The sequence below is a fragment of the Chlorocebus sabaeus genome, chromosome 8, assembly GCF_047675955.1.
Source record: "Chlorocebus sabaeus isolate Y175 chromosome 8, mChlSab1.0.hap1, whole genome shotgun sequence".
In the NCBI taxonomy this organism is placed as follows: Eukaryota; Metazoa; Chordata; class Mammalia; order Primates; family Cercopithecidae; genus Chlorocebus; species Chlorocebus sabaeus.
The window spans coordinates 117,656,011-117,678,818 of record NC_132911.1 but is presented as its reverse complement, the minus strand read 5'-3'; the positions used below and the strand labels follow the sequence as shown (position 1 = coordinate 117,678,818).

At 37.1% G+C, this 22,808-nt stretch overlaps 1 pseudogene; it reads left to right on the top strand.

Annotated features, from left to right (window-relative positions):
- Positions 1-429: 429 nt before the first annotated feature.
- Positions 430-21,439, top strand: LOC140712279 (uncharacterized; annotated as a pseudogene).
- Positions 21,440-22,808: the final 1,369 nt, after the last annotated feature.

The window sequence follows — 22,808 nt, the reverse complement described above, 5'->3', positions numbered from 1 at the left end:
GTGAACTCTGTAGGGTGTTCTCATGATAGTTCTTTCCTCCTTCTCTGTCTCACTCTCCACACAGCCTGATTCTAATTTTCTAGAGTGACGTATTATAAAAACTACCTAAATCCAACTCCATATCTCATGCTCCTTTTTGTGGGAAAAAAAATCCAAGATACCGTGATCCTTACCTTACCATATATTTTTAACATTTTGTAGTTTTTACATTTACTGGTGGGGGGGTTACACATTCACCCTCTACTTAGGGCAATGTGGTTGCATTGGTTAATGAAATCTGAGTGAAATCTTGAAGAGTCAGCCTATGTTTTGCTGCACTCTCATTTTCCTAACCCAAGAAAAGCAGAAATGTTGCAGATGGAGACTTCTCTATCAACCTTGGAGCTGGAGTGAAGGCGATGTGAAGCATGGTTACAGCCAACCGTCATGATGGACATGAAACACAGGAATAGGGAAGAAGCAAACAAGCAAGCAAACTGTCAGACCTCTGAGCCCAAGTCAAGCCATCACATCCCCTGTGACTTGTAAGTCCACTTCCCCTGTGACTTGCACATATACTCCCAGATGGCCTGAAGTAACTGAAGAATCACAAAAGAAGTGAAAAAGGCCCTGCCCTGCTTTAACTGATGACATTCCACCACAAAAGAAGTGAAAATGGCCGGTCTTTGCCTTAAGCAATGACATTACCTTGTGAAATTGCTTTTCCTGGCTCATCCTGGCTCAAAAAGCTCCCCTACTGAGCACCTTGTAACCCCCATTCCTGCCTGCCAGAGAACAACCCCCCTTTGACTGTAATTTCCTCACCCTTATCTCCCTTCGCTGACTGTTTTTTTGGACTCAGCCCACCTGCACCCAGGTGATTAAAAAGCTTTATTGCTCACACAAAGCCTGTTTGGTGGTCTCTTCACACGGACGTGCATGTCACAAACAACAACAAAATGTATGTTCGCTGTTCTTAGTCATAGAAATTTTGGGGGTTGTTTGATCCTGTAGCAACAAAATCTGGTTTATACTGGCCAGTAAGTCATAATTTACTCAGCTTTGTTTTTACTGTCTTCACCTTACTTTAACATAATTTCCACCACACAGGGAAATTTTTGCATTTTCTATTCCCTACTCTTTGCCCTCTACCAAGAACAATCCTAGGCAAGTACATAGGAGATACATACTTATTTAAAAAGTTATGCTGAAACCTAGTCAATTCATTGTTCCTAAAACACAGCTAGTGAATTCCCACATGTGAAATCTGGTCTTGCTTTTCCTCTAACTCAGTGGTTTGCAGCCAGTGGTGACTTAATCCTCCAGTTAGAACTGCCAGATAAATTACAGCCAGGCAAGTTAAATTAGATTTTCAGACAATAGTTAATATGGGACATAATTGTGCTAAGTTATTTTTGTTTTTCTGAATTTCAAATTTAAGTAGTGTTTTATTTTTTATTTGCTAAACTACTTAACTTTACTTGCAAAATCTGGCAACTCTAACATGGGGAGCCAGTTTTTCAATGTCTGGAGACATAAAACAGTTCCCACAATGAATAATTAATTTTCCACTACCTCAATAGTGCCAAGGCTGAGAACCCTACTACCTGGATTACTTACCTGCTTCTTTTTGCACATCTGACTTCTATGCATTGCAATTGTCATTTATCCTAAATATTACTGGCTCCAGGAAGGTCTCATTTTCCTTTCAGAATTTTTTTTTGCCTACATTATTTATGTGTTTTCTTTTAATCTTAGGTCTCTTCCCATCTGCTATTCTATATGGCATACAGTCAAAGTCACGAAAGTTTCTAAGCTATTTGAGGGCAGAGAAACACTTATAATTTTGTTTATATCTGAAACCACACCCTGTGTATACAGATTTTTAATGTATATTGAGTAAAAGAGGGAATTAATAAGAATATGCTTAGGCAGATACATGAATTTCAGAACAATACTACTATCCTTCTGACTCTGCCCAGCCATTGGCAGACTACTTTCCATGACCTGAGGAGTCTACTAATTCCATTGTCATTTGTAATCATCTATGTGACAGGCAGTCTTTTGCACATAATTATCTACTGCAGGCAATCATTTTCCCTCTGAGACTTACCTGGTCTATTATCTTCCCTGGATACCATGACAAGTGTTTAGCATACTTTTACTGTATTCCATGTACACTATTACCTGAGACCATCATTATATAATATAGAGAGGAATTTTAATTATAAGACCTTTCAAAACTGCTTGCCAACATGAATTTGAATTTTTAAACAATGTTATTCCAAAGGTATGCAATATTCTTATCAACCAGTAGACATTTGAAAAAATAAAATTGTACCTTTATCTACAGGCCCACACTAATGCTGATATTTTTGGTTGGGGAAAGGGTCTGGCCTTTTGCCATTTTAATATCATTCCCAAGATGCATTTTGATGAGATGAAGCCAAAAAGAATGAAGAACCTCTTGAGAGAATGTTGAACCAGATCAGCTCTCAAATCTTACTCTGATTCAAGTAAAATAATTAAATCTGGATATAGATATACATACACATATATATGGTTTTCATTCAGTTGGCATAGATGCTTTAGTTATGTGCCTGCTATTTATGTTGTCTTTTAGCAAGCATTATATTCATTTGTTCCTTCTCTACCCACTTTAGAAAACTTAATAAGAATACTACAAAAACAAAGGAAAATTATTTTTAAAATAAACACCTTACAGACATATTTTAATAACTAAAACTGCTACCGTAAATGGGTAAGTACCATGGTTGAAAGACAAAGATATATAAAGGAATGTGAACAAATAAGAAGTAAAACTTTTTTAGATGGACACCAACAGATTCTAACATTCTTCCTGCTTTCAAAACTGAAATATGACCACTAAGATGAATACAAAGGTATCTCTTAAGTAGTAGGGAAAACATGAAGTCTTTCATAAAACATGCTTGCATGGCAAATAACTTTATAAACTTTTTGCACAAAAAGGTGCATCAGTCTAACTACCACAGGGTGAATTTAAATATAATTTTCCATTTTGTTTCTCTTAAAATGCTTTAGCAGGCTTACTTGTAAGCTTACTTCCCTGGGTGATAGCTTTCTTTTTTCCCCCAGTCAAGTTTGCTTACATATGTATTTTAATGTATGAAAAACAACTACTGGTAAAAAACAAATTCCCTCTGACTTTGTGTCTTGTAAATTATAATTCAGTTCCATTTACTTCTTTATCTGCATAGTAAATTAACTTCATACTTCATACCTAAGGGAAATGTACTTAATTTGTTGCATTTGTTCTATGAAATGTAGCAAAGATCAAAATGTTCTATTATTAAACAGAAAATAGAAGACACTTCTTTGAAGAAGATATGTCAAAGATATTTCAAAGAAGATGTCATTTTTTGAAAAGAAATACTTTTCCTTACATCTCCTGCTAAGGACAAACATAAAACCTCGACATCATATGTCAAACAAACAGAAGAAGACACTGAAAAGTGCAGGCCTCAAATAACAAGACAGATGTGAGTTTTCTGTTTTCCTCATGCACCAGACTCGCAGCTAAAGAAGTCAGAAATCTGGAAATTCCAAAAGGAGGAGAAAATCAATGCCTCAAGGACTGCCTGTTCTCTCTTGAGAGGATCAGGAAAGAAGGAGTGTAGTAAGTTGGACAACTTTTAGACAACTGCCTAATAAAGAAGAGAAAACTAAACCCAAATCATGAAGAAGGAAAGAAATCTTGAAGATAAAAAAATAACAAAAAAATCAATGAAATTAAGAACAGAAAAATAAATGGAAAATGCTAATGAAACGAAGAGATGGTCCACCATAAAGTTCAATAAAACTGACAGACTTCTAGCAAGACTAATTTTAAAAATGAATGAGAACACAAATTACTAATGTCTGTAATTTTTTAAATGGCTACTATTACTGACTCTGGCAGATTTCGAAAGCATAATGATGACATAAAACAAGTCTGCATATGCAAATTTGATAACTTGAGCAAAAGGGACTACTTCCTCAAAAAAACACATTTAACTCAATATGAAATAAGTACTTTGAATATTTCTATAACTATTAAAGAAGTTAAGTTCATAATTTAAAAGTTTTCAAAACAGATTCTTCAAACTCATATGGTTTCACTAGGAATTCTTTTAAACAGGACAGAATTAATATCAATTTTATTTTATCTATTTAAAAAAAATAGAAGAGTAGAGGGCATTTTCCAATTCATTTTATGAAGCTAAGTTTTACCCCAGTGCCTTAAAACGACTAAGAGTGCAAAAGAGAAAACCACAGGCCAATATCCCTTATTGACGTGGATGCAGACATCCATAACAAAATATAAGAAAATAGAATTCAGCAATATATAAGAAGTCATACATCATGATCAAATAGGGTTTATTTCACGGGTAAAAGGTTTATTTCAGTGATGCAATTCATCAGAGTAATAGTCTAAGTAAGATAGAAAAATTCCATGATCATATCGATCAATTCAGAAATAGCATTTGACAAAATTCAACACTCATTCATGATTTTAAAAATACCAGAAAAAATGCTGGGAGTGGTGCTTCATCCTTATAATCCCAGTACTTTGGGATGCCAAGGCAGATGAATCACTTGAACCCAGGAGTCGGAGACCATCCTGGCCAACATAGTGAAACTCTGTCTCAGCAACAACAACAAAGCGAACAACAATAACACCACCATCACCAACAATGAAACAATTAGCTGGGTGTGTTGGCACACACTGGTAGTGCCATCTACTTGGGATGTTGAGGTAGGAGGATCAAGTGAGTCTGAGAGGCCTAGCCTGCAATGAGCCTTAATCGTGCCACTGCACTCCAGCCTGGGCGACGGAATGACACACTCAAACACAGCAACAACAACAAATATCAAACAACCAAAACCTTTCAGCAAACTTGAATAGAGGGAACTTCCTTAAGTTAATCAAAAATTTAAAAATTATCAATAGATAAAATATACAATAAAACTACAGTTAACTTTGTGCTTAATGGTGAAAAACTGAAATTTCCTCTATGATCAACAGCCAATGATGTCTAGTCTTACCATTCTATTCGATTCACTGCTAGAAGTTATAATTAGTTCACAAAAGCAAGAAAATAAAATAAATGTTATATAGATCAGAAGAAAGAAATATAATTGCCCCTCATTACAGATGACATGATTTTGTATGTAGAGAATATCAAGGAATACAAAACAAACAAAAAACAAAAAACTGACAAATTCTCCTCTCCTACTGCTAATAAATGAGTATTCAGATACAAGTTGATCATACAAAAATAAATTCCATTTTTATGTATTAGCACTGAACATACTAAAAGAAAAATTAAAAGCATAATAACACAATCATGTGAAAAAAGGAAATACTTAAGTATACGAAATAATTAGGTGTAAAACATACACAGAACATGTATGCTGAGAACTACACACAATGAAAGAAATCAAAGATCTAAATAATGTAGAAACTTAGCATTTTCATGGATTGGAAAACTCAAAATAGTGAAGATAGTAATCCTCCCAAAATTGACATACAGATTTATAGTTTTAACACAATTTCCAGGAAATCCCAGTAAGAATTTTAGACGTGATTAAGAAAATTACAAAATTTATATGGAAAGCAAGGGACTGGAATAGCTAAACAATTTTGAAAGAGAAGAATAAAGTGTCATTCTTCCAATTTCAAGAAGTGTCATTCTTTCAATTTCAAGAGTTCCTATATTACTAAAGTAATAAAGAATGTTTGGTATTGGCAGAGGGGTAGATATCACATAGAACAGTGGAAAAGACTAGAGAACCCAGAAATAAACACACAAATATCACCAAACAATTTTTGACAAAAGTGAAAAGTGATCCAATGGAGGAAAGAACCTCTTCAACAAACGGTGCTGGAGTAAATGAAAATCTATAATAATAATAATAATAAACAGGAAGGCAAAGAATACCCAACCTTAATCTCATATTAAGCAAAATGTAACTTGAAATGTATCACAGACTTAAATGTAAGATATAAATCCATAAAAGTGAGAAAAAATAGTATAAAATTTTCAGTATGTAGGGCTAGGCAGAAAATTCTTAGATGTGAAATCAGTACTGTGTGTCATAAAAGAAAAAAATATAAATTGGATTGCATCAAAATTAAAAACTTTTCTCTGCAAAAGATCCTGTAGAGTATGAAAAGACAAGCCACTGAGTGAAAGAAAATGCTTGTAAACCACATATCCACAAAAGACTAGTGTCTAGAAGGTAGAAAGTACTCTCAAAACTAAATTGTAGGAGCCAGCAAAGCAATTTGAATATTGACAAAAGACATGAAGAAACATTTCAACAAAGAAGGCATATAGACAATGGCAGATTACCACATAAAAATATATTCAACTTCAGTAGCCATTAGGCAAATGCAAATTAATACCATGCGTGAGCTATCACTAAATACCTATGAGAATTTCTAAAATAAAAAATAGCGAGACATGAAATTCTGAAGAGGCTATGGAACAACTGGATCTCTCATACTTTGCTGGTAGGAATGTAAGATGATACAGCTACTACGGAAAAAATAGTTTGGTAGTTGATTTGTTTATTTATCATGACCAGTCAAGTGCAGTAGTAAGACGAGGGGAAAGAGTGGAACAAGGAGTTCAATCTGTAACTGACTGTGAACAATCACTTGAAATAACTCACCACCTTCATACCAGCCTTGAGAGTTTATTTAAACAAAGACAAAAATAACAATAAACAAGCAAAAAGACATGCATCTACCATGGAACCCAGCAATTGCACTCCTGTGCTTCTATTATAGAGAAATAAAGATAAACAAAAACCCTTTCATGAATGTTTATAGCGTTGTTTATAACAGCTTCAAACTGCAAACAACCCAGATGTCCTTTAATGGTGGATGGTTAAACAAACAGCAGTATATCAATACCAGGGAACACCACTCAGGAATAATAAACAACTGACATACACAACAACCTCAGTGAATCTCCATAGAATCATGCTGTTTGAAACAAAAAAATGCAACCCAAATGGTTACATATTGCATGGTTCCATTTATATAACATTCTTGAAATGATAAAATTATACAACTGGGGAACATATTAGTAACTGCCATGGGTTAAGAAGGTGCTGGAAACACGTGAGAGATGAGAGTCTCTATACAAAGAAATGGGAGAAATTCTTGTCATAATGAAAATGTTTTCATTTTGATTGCATCTGCGTCAATATTCTGATTGTAATATCATACACAGTTTTTCAAGACATTACATTGCAGAAGCTGAGTAAAATATACACAGGATCTCACTGCATTAATTCTTTAAATTGTTTGCAAATCCAAAATTATCTAAAACTAAAAATCTTAATTAAAATAACCTTAATTTTGCAATTATGTTTACAATTCAGCTTCAGTTGCTTAATTTTATAGTAATTTTAGTGTCTGAAGATTTTGTCAAATAATGTAACGTATCTTTGAAGTCATCCCTATGAAATTTAATAAATATATATGAAGGTATGTTCCATATATCACACAGAATTTTTTCACTAATTATGCTACTTTTATTTATTTCTTCATTAAACATATAATAGATCTACTGAATGCTAACTAGCTCCTAGTCCAGTGTTGTTGTATAGGGACAGAGGCTGAGAATGGGATAAGATTTAGGTAGGTTGGTCACGATCATTTAATATATTGCCTTGTAGGGCATATTAAGAATTTGGAATTCTATTTTAAATACATTGGAGTGTCACTGATGGATCAAAAGCATTTAAGGTTCATATGAAAAGATAGACTTTTTTTTTCCAACTATGAAACTATTTAGTAGTTTCCATGAGAGGAACTAGAGAAATGTGTGATGAATGTCGAGACTTAAACTAAGTTATATCTCATTTATCATTCTGTCAATTGCCATACCATGACCTCAATACACCAATCCTAGGCTCATGGTTACCTCTCTGAGGACTTTAGACTAAATTAAGTCAGTTGTTTGGTTAACACCACCCCCCAAAAAAAGATAAATAGATACGTTGTAAACAATCAAAACAATCAGTAGAAAAAGTGAGAAGTGGAATGGAAATACAGCAAGGTGATTTTGCCACACAAAACCGACCTTTTCTCATGGGTATGCAAGATTAGGAAGAAGGGTCATGATATCCCTCTGAAAATATGCAGAAATATCCCTTTCGGACAACAAATGTCTGCTATAAACAAGAAAGACAATTAGAATTAGGTATGTCTTAGTCCATTTGTATGCTGTACAGAGACTGTAATGTATATACAGTAGAAATATGTTTCTCACAATTCTGGAGGCTGGGAAGTCCAAGATTAAGGTGCCAGTAGCTTTGGTTTCTGGTGAGTACCTGGTCTCTGCTTCTACAGTGATGCCTTGGACATGATATTCTCACATGGCAGATGGGATGGAATGACAAAAGAGGCCTAGCTAGTTCCCTCAAGCCTTTTATTAGACATTAATCCCATTTAGGAGGGCAGAGCCCTCAAGGCCTAATTATTCCCCTGCATGTTTCATTAAAATACTGTTTCATTGAAGATTTAAGTTTCAACATGTATTTCAGAGAAGACAAAAGTTCAAACCATAGCATGGTATGTATAAATATAAGCAACGAGTCTCAGTGACATGTATGAATCTCTAGGACTCCAGGGATTGAACAGAATTGAGCAGCCCTTGCTTGAATAAACCTATATATGATTTTTTTCTGGCTCAAACAGACAATTACAAATACTTTACCTGGCAGGGCTCTTGGGGGAACTGGCCCTTCCCACACCAAAGGATCCAGTCAATGCGTTGCGGTCTCAGAAGGGAGTTGCAGTCAAGGATTCAGGTGTCCCTGGCTGCCCTTGCTTTTATGCATATTTGCATTCCTAAATTAGGAGGCTGGGTTCGGAGGTCTTTGTATCTGGAGCTTTCTGCTGGCCGTGGCCTTCCTTGGGAGCCTCTGAGGAGACCTTACTGGGTGAGAGAGGGAACCTTGAAATTTCCTCCACCCTGATAGTATAAGCACATCTCATTTTATTGTGTTTTGCTTTATTGTGCTTTGCAGATATTGTGTTTTTTACAAATTGAAGGTTTTGTGGCAAGCCTACACTGATGCCATTTTCCAACAGCATGTGCTCATGTCTCTGTGTCAGTTTTTTAAACAACATTTTAAAAATAGATATGTATAGCTTTTTAAACATAATGCTATTACATGTTAATAAACTTTGGAATAGTGAACATATAATAACTTTTATATGCACTGGGAAACTACAAAAATTGTCTGACTTGCTTTATTGGGATATTCACTTTATTGCAGTAGTCTAAACAAAACCTGCACTATCTCCAGGATATGCCCGTATACTCAGTACTTTTCCACGGTGCTTATCCACCTGACCCTCAACCTCGTGCTGTTCTGGGTTGGGGGGAACTGGAAGGGGGAGAAATTGGCACTTTCTTTGATTTGGTCTCTTTTACTATCACTTGTACTAATACAGTAAGTGATTAAAAGCTTGACCATTACTTTCATTTTGGCTTGCTCAATTGGCAACGTCAACAACTGGCAGCTCAACTCTCTCTTAGCTCTACTGAACTCCTGACAGGACTTTGCACTTCATTCTTAGTGAGGTTAATTCTCTATCTTAGTTTAGCATAAACTTTAAATGTCTGGATTTTACTGTTTTAAATTGACATAAAATATATTTTAATCCTCAAGCTCCAACATAGGTTATATTTTATTATTTGACTTATTACCATAATAAATGACATTTTCTATCTCCATTATGATGATGCTATAATATACCATACTTACTATTTCTAATATATAGTGGAACCTTTTAGAATATTGGCTTTTAAATGAATAGGCATCAACTTTAATGTAATTTATATGCAAACCCCATCTAGAAAACCATAAAAAGGATGAATACGATTTTTATATATTAATTCCAATTTCTTTTTGTGGGATGGCTGCCCAATTGTTACAAATTTGTTTAACAAAATCTCAAGTGCATTACAAATCTTTCACTAAACTCTTTGACACATTATAAAAGAACAGAAAGTATTTCGTGGAATTCTCAGGTGATTTTCTTTTCTTTTTTTTTTTTTTTTTTGGAGCCAGAGAAATACAATTAGTTCAAATTTTTAGGTTATATAATATCAAACATAGGATAATCCATTTAATGATAGCTGGTATGCTCTCCATTGCCCTAAGTGGGAAAAATTTAGGCCTTTTAATATGTATAACCTATGTGATTGAGTTTAAAATATTAATTAATATTAGGTTATTCAGTAGATGTCTCATATTAGTTTTCCTGGAACTTCATATGGTGCTTGGTACAATACAGGTATTCATAAAGATAGATTGAATAAACTAATTTAAAATAAAGAAACACATTTATGAATTGATAATATTTTATTTGAGAACCAAAGCAAACAGGTAAGGTAGGCCCCAGTACCCCTATATTACAAAGCAAGAAGCTATGACTTAGAAACATTTGGGTTTGTTAGAAAAAATAATAAAGCTGAGTTGTATTTCAGATATTGGAGTTCTAAATACTGTGTAATTTTTACTTCACCACATTTTGTCCTCATAATATTTAATTAGGCAATTAGCACTGCATACAGAAAGAGCTATCTCTGAAACAAGGATGGGGCAAAAGTTAACTCTGATAAAAGTCAGGGCTCTCCCTGTAGTGCATCATCATTTGAGAAAAATTTAAATTGGTATAGCTGGATATTAAACATTATACTCTACCCCATTACTCAGTCAAAAAGTTAAATAACAACTACCACTTAATACTTTGAGAAGGTTTCATTTTTCTCTCCAGAGAATTATTATTGTTGATATCATCCATAATTGGAGAAGAAAAAATGAACTACAATCACATCTACATTACTGACAATGTTGCATGTTATAGTTAAAATAACATTACATTAGCTAAAACATTGTTTTTAATGTGAAGGTGACAAAAAAGACAAAATTTATAAAATACAATAATCCTATAACTTTTTTTTTTTTTTTGAGATGGAGTCTCACTCTGTCACCAGGCTAGAGTGCAGTGGTGTGATCTCGGCTCACTGCAGCCTCTGATTCCCCAGTTCAAGCGATTGTCCTGCCTCAGCCTCCCAAGTAGCTGCGATTACAGGCACATGCCACCACGCCCAGCTAATTTTTTGTATTTTTATTAGAGATGAGATTTCACCATGTTGACCAGGATGGTATAGATGTCCCGACCTCGTGATCTGCCTGCCTCGGCCTCCCAAAGTGTTGTGATTACAGGCATGAGCCACTGGGCCTGGCCAATAATCCTATGATTAATCTTATTCTGACAAATATTAATGTTTATAATTATCCAATTATAGCCATGTATATGATATAAGTAAACATTTTTTTCTTAACTACCAATAGAACCCAATAATATCATTATTTGAAAACACTAGGGTATATTCCTAAAGCTAAGATTCTTTGTAAATGTGTTATGTATACCGTATATCTCATCACTGGTAGCATATTTTAGATAAAGAGGAAAATGCTGAGCAGATATGAAAAGTGTAAAATGTAGAAAACAATAGATATTTGTGCCTCTTCCTTATACTTAACCATACCCATTTGATTCCTAAGCAGCTAAACAGCTTCATAATAGAAAGCTTTCTGGAGACCTTTAATTAATAAAAACATTAATTTGAAAGTCAGTGTAACTTAGATACTTAATAAATGTTAAATGGAAAACAAAGTTTTGGAAGCATTTTATCTGAAAACACTTCAAAATGTTTAAACACATTCTCTAAAATAATTACAATTGTTTTTGAAACTGGCTGTAATAACTTTCATCCAATATTTACTTGCTAATATATAACATTTCTAACAAGTTCTATGAGCTTTTGTCCCATTAACAAATTTTCATATATCAAAATAGGTAGTATGAGCAGACACATATAACCTAATTACAACAATATGGACAGTGTCCTTACGTGGTATAGACATTCTAGTGGGTCCCAATCAGTTCAGTTTTATGTATTAGCTGTAATGAATGTTAATATTTAGATGGCATTATTATATACATATTAATCAAAGCAATTAAAAAGCATTGAGAAATGTATTTTATATTAAAAACAGTGTAACATAGAAATAGTAAACATAGACACACTTACAAATAAAATATATATAATAAATACTGAATGACATATAGTGAGTTTCTCATTACAAGAAACTTGTGAAACCCTTAATTGTCTTCATTCTAGTTTCGTCTGAGATGTCTTAAAACACTTTTTTTTGTAATGAAAAAATACTAAAATTATAAATAGGTATGTAGCTTATATAGAGATATAACGAAGTAGGCTAGTTATGTATAGCTCCTGTGTTCTGGTTCTGAACTAGAATGCTAGCTTTGCACTCAAGACACTTATTTCTAATGAGTATGACTTTGGACTTGGGAGATAGGTAGCCATAAGTGAGTAAGTACATTTCTATTACAGTTCCCTCGGTAGTGTTCTAACTAGAGTGATCCATGTCTGAGGCAGCCTAAACACATCAGGATCTGAAATTCAGAATCACAGTCATCTAATGCATGTAGTATGTCATAAGAACCTCTCACAGGCAGTTGGCTACCCTAGATGACAAATGTCAACTTCGTGAAGTGCTTCCAAGTTTTCCACAAACTTCATTTTGTATACGTCACATAAAGTCTGTCTTAAGTCAGATCCTGATAAGCATGCCCTAGAATATTTTCAGCCACTGTGCAAGATAACTGCCTATGCTTTTTCCCCCTGTAAAATTACCAATTTATTCAACAAGTATTTGCTAGTCTATAAAGTGGACCAGAAAAAAAAACAAAGGGGGAGACCTCAAGACCATAGGCATTCACCAGGATAGAAAAGGCAGATTTACAATTTAAAAGAAGCATAAGTCACCTGTTTAGAGGTTAAAACTGATGAGAAGAAAAAATGGAGCTCAGATTAAAAATGATGGGAAAGGAAGTGGGAGTTCAGGAAGGGACTCCAGCTCCAGGAGACAAAGAACAAAATTGTAAAAACTGGTAAATGTTCTTTCTGCGTCCCTTAGTGAGGTTGAATTGGAAGCCTTTAAACTTTTCCTTCTACTCTTTTGTCATTGAACTTAATGGGTCATTATAGGAACATTGGAGGGTACAACACAAGCAGGGAAAAAGCTTCTTCTCTTGAACAAACCCAACCAAGGTAATATGCCAGCTTCCTTTGCAGGATAGCAGAAGAGTTTTCCATTTTGTATCAGTCTACATGCCCTTTTATGTTAGCCTTGTTAGCGCTACTGGGAATTGCTGCCTCCTACATTTTACCCAAAAGACAGGGCATTCATATGTTGGATTTATCTTTCTTTGAGCCATAACATATATACATATAAGAAGGGCATGTTCACAATTCTATGGCAATCTTCTTCCTTGAAATCCTACTGGAAAATGACATGAATTAAAGTCATTTCTGTTAGCCACGACCCTCTATATGCTTTTTCTTCTGATATACATGTAAAAGTCTTCAATCCCCCATGTAAAAGTCTCCATATTCCCAACTTGTTGGGAAGCCACCTCCGTCAGGGCACCCAAATTAGCTTTGTAAACTGTACACAGAAGGTGTATTTTAGGTGAATCCATCTTAAATGTCACTTCTTTCCATTTTTATGTGATGCGGTTATAGAAGAAAAGTGGAAAGATAGATGATATCTGTTTTTCTATTAATTGCAGAAAATACTAAACTCTGTTGTTGTTTGACCTTGCTGCAACTTCTCTTTAAGTACACGCTTTATAAGTTTTATATTTCAGATAATGTTTCCACAACTACTATTTGCAAAATCTATGCAGTCAGTTGCTAATAATCCTGGCAGTGGGTTCTTTTTTTCTGATACAGATCTGCAGCTTCATCACCTCTCTCTGACATTCTATGAAAACATTTGGGCCACTTTCTTAATATGAAAATGGCCATACCTTTTCTTCTATTGGGCTGAATAAAGGCATTACCATTTAGGGTGAAGGGATTGTAGTTACAAAGAGAGAGATGAAGGTAAAAAGAAAAATGAGAAATCTTAGTAGCATCTTAAGTTTGAATTGCTGACATTTCCATTTGAAATAACCTATAGTCCAGGTGATATATATAATTACTTTTATATATCCATATATATATAAATATGTGTGTGTATGTGTGTGTGTGTGAAAATACATGCCTGAAAATATGTCAACTATAGTTGAAAACACTACAACGTTAAGATTGTTTTCAGTGAATTTAATAAAAACAAATAGTCTGTTGTTTAAGAAAATACCGTGAACATACATACATTAGAAAATGTTTATCCCGAAATTCCAGGAAAGAAATCAGGACTTGAAGAGAGATCAAAAACATAAAAAGCACTTTCTATTTCTATATCTCATATTTATTTTTTTTAGCATCTGCTAAATGGCTTCTATCACTGCTCACCAGGCTTTTCTGCCTCTCCATCCTCCTACCAGCATTTGTTAACCCTCATTATCTAAATTTACCTGTTACTATTTTGTCAAAAAGCAAAAACTGACTGGCTGTCTTCCAGCTCTGGGTGTAAATTTTGCTGAGAAGGAGAGAGAGAAACACAGAGAGAGAAAGAGAGAGAGAGAGTCACGTTTTCTCAGCTTGGATGTATATATGCTTTTGGTCTAATTAGATATGGCAAAAAAAAAGTACTGAACAAGAACACAGCTCTTTTTAATGGCAGTAGGGGATGGAAAAGCTGATTTCGACGTTGAGTAGGTGTCTAATCAGCTGGGTGGATACTCCATTTCGAAAAAAACAAGCATATCATTGACAAAAGACTGTCAAGAATATTTATAATGGGCACCTGGAGACCTACACAATTAAAGGAGAAGAATAGAGAGAGAGAGAAAAAAAAAAGCAGAGAAAGAATTATCCAAAAGATGTAGAGAACAAAGAAAAATAAATAGGAAATGCAATGAGAAAATAGGTTCCAAAGGGTAAAAGTGGCAACCATGATACAAGTCTAAAACGAAAATAGAGTCATGCACATAGGAAGAATCAGCAAAGTGACAGCAGTTTCAGTCAAATGGGGTGCAGACAGAGCTGGATTGATATGGTTTAGGAAAGGAATGGCAGTGGTAAAAATGAAAGCAGTGAGAGCAGAAGAGTCGCAAGAATTGTGGTAGTTTTTTTTTTAAGTCACTATGTTAGAAGTTTAACAACATTTACATTTTTCACAACTATGCTCTCTTAAGTCACGGGGGAAGAAAAACAGCACTGCTGGTCAAAAGTAATTAGTTATTAAATAGAATACAGCCTACTTATTTACTTATGTGCTTAATTTTGTTGACTCTCTTTTTGCAACTCTGTTCCATTCTGTTGTTAGGGAATAAAAAACAGCCTAATATCACACCGATACCTCTAAACTATGAATTATAAATTAGTCTACCCTATCTTGTGTTCTTTTAAATACACAATTTCACCAAAAATAAGATCTAATTGTAATGGATCCCGCACTTACAGATAAATGAAACAAGTAAGTCAAAGTGATTTGTTCAGTATACTTGACAGTAAGTGACTAACAGGCATAGACTTAGACTTCCTTGGTGTTATTTCAATTTTTGTTTCTTAGAAAACAATATAAAAGTGATTCAATGGGCCGGGCCTGGTGGCTCGCGCCTGTAATCCCAGCACTTTGGGAGGCCAAGGCGGTAGACCACGATGTGAAGAGATCGAGACCATCCTGGCCAACATGGTGAAACCCTGTCTCTACCAAAAATACAAAAATTAGCCGGGCATGGTGGTGGGTGCCTGTAGTCTCAGACACTCTGGAGGCTGAGGCAGGAGAATCACTTGAATCCAGGAGGCGGAGGTGGCAGTGAGCCAAATTTGCAGCACAGTACTCCAGCCTGGTGACACTGAGAGACTCCATCTCAAAAAACAAACAAACAAACAAACAAAATAATTCAAGGTGATAGAAATATTTATAGATTTGTGACAGTGTCCTTTTCAAGCACTTCTGCAAACAGAAACACAGAATGCTATCGCAGTGATGGTTAATACTGAGCGTCAACCTGATTGGATTGAAGGATGCATAGTATTGATCCTGGGTGTGTCTGTGAGGGTATTGCCAAAGGAGATTAATATTTGAGTCAGTGGGCAGGGAAAGGCAGACCCACCATTAATTTGTGCTGGCACCATCTAATCAGTTGCCAGTGAGGCTAGAATATAAAGCCGGCAGAAAAATGTGAAAAGATGAAACTGGCCTAGCATCCCAGCTTATATCTTTCTTGCGAGCTTAGTGCTTCCTTCCCTCAAACATCTGACTCCAAGTTCTTCGGTTTTGGGACTCAGAGTGACTCTCCTTGCTCCTCAGCTTGCAGGTGGCCTATTGTGGGACTTTGTGATCATGTGAGTTAATACTTAATAAACTCTCATATGTATTCTATTAGTTCTGTCCCTCTAGAGAACCCTGACTAATACAGATGTTGATAACAGGAGTGGTTTTAGAGAAACAGAATATTAAGGATGGAGTTCCTTCACTGGTTTGGGGGTTCTAGAGTTGACTGCTTAATTTGATTAGACCCCAAAATGCTAAGGAATCTACTTCTAATAGTATGGCAAACACTGATAGTCCTTGGCATGAACTGTTTAGAGAGTTATGCAAATAAATGCATTTTAAACTTCTGATTAATCACTTATGAGAGATAAGGAGTTTAGTAACTCTATACATATTACCTTTGACCATATATGGAGAACCAGGGAACATAATGAAGCTAGTTGGTTGCTCCTACCAGCGGACAAAGTGATGAAAGAAAATAATGAACTCAGGGATACTATCTCTCAGCTTCAGAAGCAGATACTGAGCCTCAAATCTGCTAAGACTGCCCTGAGTGAGAATCTTATCTCCTGTACAGAAAGAGCTGGAATTGTGGAATAACAGACACAATTGTGCAAGTGGTTAACCTGCAACAAAAGGTGCATGCACAGACTCACCAGGTGTCTACTGTTAAAGTGAGGGCATTGATTGAAAAAGAATGGGACCCTGCAACTTGGAATGGGGATGTGTGGGAAGACCCCGATGAAGCTGGGACTGATGAGCTTTTTTTTTGCCAGAAGGAACAGCTTCCATATCCCAACTAGCAGCAACATCCCCTCCCTGACCCATGCTGCCATCAGTCTTTCCACCTTTGTCTGAAGATATAAAACCCACAGTACCCAAGGCAACAGTGATGGCCTCCACTGAGGCAGTTGCCAGGCAAGATAATGTTGATTCTCCTCAGGAGCCATCCCCAACACCTCTCATTTGCTTCTAGACCTATAACTAAAGTCCCAGTGGGCCCCTAGAGGTGAGGTTGAGAGTGTGACCCATGAGGAGGTGAGCTACACTTGAAAAGAACTGCTTGGGTTTTCTAATTTATATGAACAGAAATCTGTAGAACAGGCATGAGAATAGATATTAAGGGTGTGGGATAAAAGTGGAAGGAACATAGAGTTGAATCAGGTTGAATTTATTGATTTGGGCCCACAAAGTAGGAACTCTGCTTTTAATGTTGCAGCTCAGGGAGTTTAAAAAAAAAAAAAAAAAAAAAAAAAAGGTTCTAATAGTTTATTTGCTTTTGTTAGCTGAAATATGGATTAAAAGATGGCCCACCATGAGTGAGCTGGAAATGCCTGATCTCCCTTGGATTAATGTAGAGTAAGGGATCCAAAGGCTTAGGGAAATTGGGATGGTGGAGTGGATTAGAGTGGATTAGTCACCTTAGACTTACTCATCCCAGCTGAGAGGGTCCAGAAGACATACCCGTGATCAGTACTTTGCAAAACAGATTTGTGAGGACAGCAGCTGCATCTTTGAAGAATGCTGTAATTGCTCTTTTCAGATCTAACAGTGGGTGGAGATCACAGTCACTCAACTACAAAATTTAAATACAATGAGAATAATTAGATCCCGAGGTGGCAGGGGCCGAGTGTTGTTCAACAATCAATGGCAAGGTCGGCATAGCTACCTAATGGACAGAAGAGGCAAAGCAGCAGTCAGAATAGTCGGACTTGTGTAGAGCTCTGGCATTGGCTAATCAATAACTCTGTTCCTACAAGTGAAATTGATTGGAAGCCTACTGCATCCTTACTTACCTTGTATAAGCAGAAAACTTCCATGTCATATGGACAAAAAACTAATTTAAGTTATGAAAACAGAGAATCACAGCCTCTCAATCAATTTCCAGACCTGAGCCAGTATACAGACTCAGAACCTCTTGAATGAAGAGGAAGCTGGGTCTCCTTGAGGAAGGGCCCCACCACACTACCAACAATTTATGCTGTTACTTTTCTCCCATCCTCTCCAAGGAGACTTCTGGCCTTTTACCATGGTAACTGTGCACTAGGGAAAGGGAAATGAGCAGACATTTTGGGGACTACTGGACACTGGCTCTGAGCTGACTTTGATTCCAGGGGACCCAAAATGATCTTGTGGTCCTCCAGTTAAAGTAAGGGCTTAGGGAGGACAGGTAATTAATGCAGTTTAGTACAGGTTTGACTTACAGTGGGTCCAGTGGGTCCCCTGAATTATCCTGTGGTCATTTCCCCAGTGCCAGAATGCATAATTGGCACAGACTTACTCAGCAGCTGGAAAAACCCCCACGTTGGCTCCCTGACTGGTGGAGTGGGGACTGTTATGGTGGGAGAGGCCAAATGGAAGCTGTTAGAGCTTCCTCTACCTAGAAAAATAGTAAATCAAGAATAATATTGCATCTCTAGAGGAACTGCAGAGATTAGCGCCACCATCAAGGACTTGAAAGATGAAGGGGTGGTGATTCCCACCACATCCCCGTTCAACCCTCCCATTTGGCCTGTGCAGAAGACAGATGGGTCTTGGAGAATGAGAGTGGATTATCATAAGCTTAACCAAGTGGTGATTCCAATTGCAGCTGCTGTACCAGATGTGGTTTCATTGCTTGAGCAAATTAACACATCTCCTGGTACCCGGTATGCAGCCATTGATTGGCAAATGCCTTTTTCTCCATTCTTGTCCATAAGGCCCGCCAGAAGCAATTTGCCTTCAGCTGGCAAGGCCAGCAGTATATTTTTACTGTCTTACCTCAGGGGTATATTAATGCTTTGGCTTTGTGTAATAATCTTATTTGGAGAGAACTTGATTGCTTTTTGCTTCCACAAGATATCACACTGATCCATTACATTGATGACATTATGCTAATTGGATCCAGTGAGCAAGAGGTGGCAAACACACTGGACTTATTGCTGAGACATTTGAATGCCAGAGGATGGGAAAAAAAATCTGACTAAGATTCAGAGACTTTCTACTTCAGTAAAATTTCTAGGTGTCATAAAATTTCTAGGGGTCCAGTGGTGTGGGGCCTGTCAACATATTCCTTCTAAGGTGAAGGATAATTTGCTGCCTTTGGTCCCTCTTACAACCAAGAAAGGCACAAAATAGGCCTAGTGGGCCTATTTGGATTTTGGAGGCAACACATTCCTCATTTAGGCGTGTTTCTCCAGTCCATTTATCGAGTCACCCAAAATGCTGCCAGTTTTTTGTGGGATCCAGGAGAGGAGAAGGCTCTGCAACAGGTCCAGGCTGCTGTGCAAGCTGCTCTGCCACTTGGACCATATGACCCAGCAGATCCAATGGTGCTTCAGGTGTCAGTGGCAGAAAGAGATGCTGTTTGGAACCTTTGGCAGGCCCCCACTGGTGAATCACAGCAGAGTCTCTAGAATTTTGGAGCAAGGCCCTGCCATCTTCCTCAGATAAACTACTCTCCTTTTGAGACACAGCTCTTGGCTTGTTACTGGGCTTTGGTGGAAACTGGATGTTTGACTATGGGTCATCAAATCACCATGTGACCTGAACTGCCTGTCAGGAACTGGGTACTTTCTGACCCATCTAGCCATAAAGTGGGTCATGCACAGCAGCATTCCATCATCACATGGAAGTGGGGTATACATGATCAGGCTCGAGCAGGTCCTGAAGGCACAAGTAAGTTACATGAGGAAGTGGCTCAAATGTCCATGGTCTCCACTTCTGCAACTCTGCCTTCTCATCGGTCTGCACTGATGGCCTCATGGAGAGTTCCCTATGATCAGTTGACAGAGGAAGAGAAGACTAGGGCCTGGTTCACAGATGGCTCTGCATGATATGCAGGCACCACCCAAAAGCAGACAGCTGCAGCACTACAGCCCCTTTCTAGGACATCCCTGAAGGACAGTGGTGATGGGGAATCTTCCTAGTGGGCAGAACTTTGAGAAGTGCATCTGACTGTGCACTTCGTATGGAAGGAGAAATGCCCAGATGTGCAATTATGTAGTGATTTAGGGGCTGTAACCAATGATTTGGCTGGATGATCAAGAACTTGGAAGAAGCATGATTGGAAAATTGGTGACAAATTAATTTGGGGTAGAAGTATGTGGATAGACTTCTCTGAATGATCAAAAACTGTGATGATATTTGTATCCTATGTGAGTGTTCACCAATGGATGACTTCAGCAAAGGAAGATTTTAATAATCAAGTGGACAAGATGACCTGTTCTGTGGACACCACTCAACCTCTTTTCCCAGCCACCCATGTCATTGTCCAATGGGCCGATGAACAAAGTGACTGTGGTAGTAGGGATGGAGGTTACACATGGGCTCAGTAACATGGACTTCCACTCACCAAGGCTGACATGGCTATGGTCACTGATGAGTGTCCAATTTGACAGCAGCAGAAATCAACACTGAGCCCTCGATATGGCACCATTCCTTGGGGTGATCAGTCAGCTACCCAATGGCAGGTTGATTATATTGAACCCCTTCCACCACGGAAAGGTCAGAAGTTTGTCCTCACTGGAATAGACACTCTGAGTATAGGTCTGCCTTTCCTGCATGCAGTGCTTCTGCCAAGACTACTGTTAGTGGACTCACGGAATGCCTTATCCACTGTCATGGTATTCCACATTGCATTACCTTTGATGAAGGCTCTCCCTTTACAACTTTGCGGCTAAAGAAATGTGGCAGTGGGCTCATGCTCCTCATGGAATGCACTGGTCTTACCACGTTCCCCATTATCCTAAAGTAGCCGGACTGATAGAACTGTGGAATGTCATTTCAAAGTCACAATTACAACGTCAATTTGGTGACAGTACTTTGCAGGGCTGCAGCAAAGTTCTCCGGAAGGTTGTGTATGCTCTGAATCAGCATCCAATATATGGTATTGTTTCTCCCATAGTCAGGATTCACAGGTACAGGAATCAAGGAGTGGAAGTGATAATGGCACCCCTCACCATCACCCCTAGTGATCCACTGGCAAAATGCTTGCTTCCTGTTCCCATGACATACTGTTGTGCTGGTCTAGAGATCTTAGTTTCAGAGGGAGGAACACTGCCACCAGGAGACATAACAATTTTATTAAACTGGAAGAGTGCCACCTGGACACTTCCGGCTCCTGATTCCTTTAAGTCAAGAGTATCATTCACCTACATGTGGCTAGCCAATTTTCCCAGCCCCATTTGTTGAAAAGGGTGTCCTTTCCCTACTTTGTGTTTTTGTTTCCTTTGTCAAAGATCAGTTTGTCGAAGATAACCTGTAAGTATTTGGATTTATTTCTGGGTTCTCTATTCTATTCCATTGGTATATGTGCCTATTTTTATGAGTACCATGCTGTTTTGGTGACTATGACCTCATAGTATAGTTTGAAATCAGGGGGTGTGATGCCTCCAGATTTGTTCTTCTTGCTTAGTCTCACTTTGGACATGCGGGCTCTTTTTTATTCCATACAAATTTTATATTTTTTGCTAAATCTGTGAAGAATGATGGTGGTATTTTGATGGGAATTGAATTGAATTTGTAGATTTCTTTTGACAGTATGGTCATTTTCACAGTATTGATTCTACCCACCCATGAGCATGCAATGTGTTTCCACTTGTTTGTGTCATCTGTGATTTCTTTCAGCAGTGTTTTGTAGTTTTTCTTGTAGAGATATTTCAATTCCTTGATTAGGTATATTCCTAAGTATTTTATTTTATTTTTTGCAGCTATTGTAAAGGGATTGAGTTCTTGATTTGATTCTGCACTTGATCGCTGTTGGTGTATTCAACAGTCTAAGAAAGGAGTTACAGTGTTGGCTGAGGTGATTGACCCACTATCAAGATGAAATCAGTCTGCTGCTCCACAACAGAGGTAAGGAAGAGTAAGCACGGAATACAGATTCATTAGGGCATCTCTTAATATTACCATGCCCTGTGATTAAGGTTGATGGGAAACTACAACAGTCCAACCAGGCAGGACTATAAATGGCCCAGATCCTTCTAGAATGAAGATTTGGGTCACTCCACCAGGAAACACACACACACACACACACACACACACACACACACACTCTGCTGAGGTGTTTGCTGAAGGTAAAGGGAATATAGAATGGGTAGTAGAAGAAGGCAGTCATCAATACCAGTTATGATCATGTAACCAGCGGCAGAAACAAGAACTGTGATTGTCATGAGTATTTCCTCCTTCTTTTGTTAAAAATATGTTTGTGCAAGTATACACTTGTATTAAGAAAATATCTTCATTTTATTTTCTTTTCCTTTATCATGTGACATAAGATTTATTGACTTCACATCAGCATTTATTATTAACTTTATGCTATAGTATTTGATTTGGGGATTGGTGTGTTTCCAGTTGTACGAAGGATAATTTTTTTATGTTAGGTGTAATTATGACTTTATTATTGTTTTTATTTGAAGATTACGTATAATCTCAGGAGATGTGTATGGGTTCAAGTTGACAAGGGAGGGGTGGACTTGTAATGGTTTATACTAAGTGTCAACTTGATTGAATTGAAGGAGGCAAAATATGGATCC